This window comes from Garra rufa, chromosome 25 (genome assembly GCF_049309525.1).
Source record: "Garra rufa chromosome 25, GarRuf1.0, whole genome shotgun sequence".
Classification (NCBI taxonomy): domain Eukaryota; kingdom Metazoa; phylum Chordata; class Actinopteri; order Cypriniformes; family Cyprinidae; genus Garra; species Garra rufa.
In genome coordinates, this window is record NC_133385.1 from 15861441 (window position 1) to 15861702 (window position 262).

The following is a 262-nucleotide window of genomic DNA, read 5'->3' on the forward strand; positions in this document are numbered from 1 at the left end:
ATGGTCAGATGAAACAAAAATTGAATTGTTTGGCCACAATGATGTTGCCTTCATTTGGCGTAAAAACAAGAAGCCTTCAACCCTAAGAACACCATCCCCACTGTCAAACATGGTGGTGGGAACCTAATGTTTTGGGTTTTTTTTTTTTTTAGCTGGTGGACCAGGGAACCTAATCACAGTAAACTGCACCATGAAAAAGGAGCAATACATCAAAATTCTCAAAAACAACATCAGGCAGTCTGCAGAGAAATTTGGCCTTGGG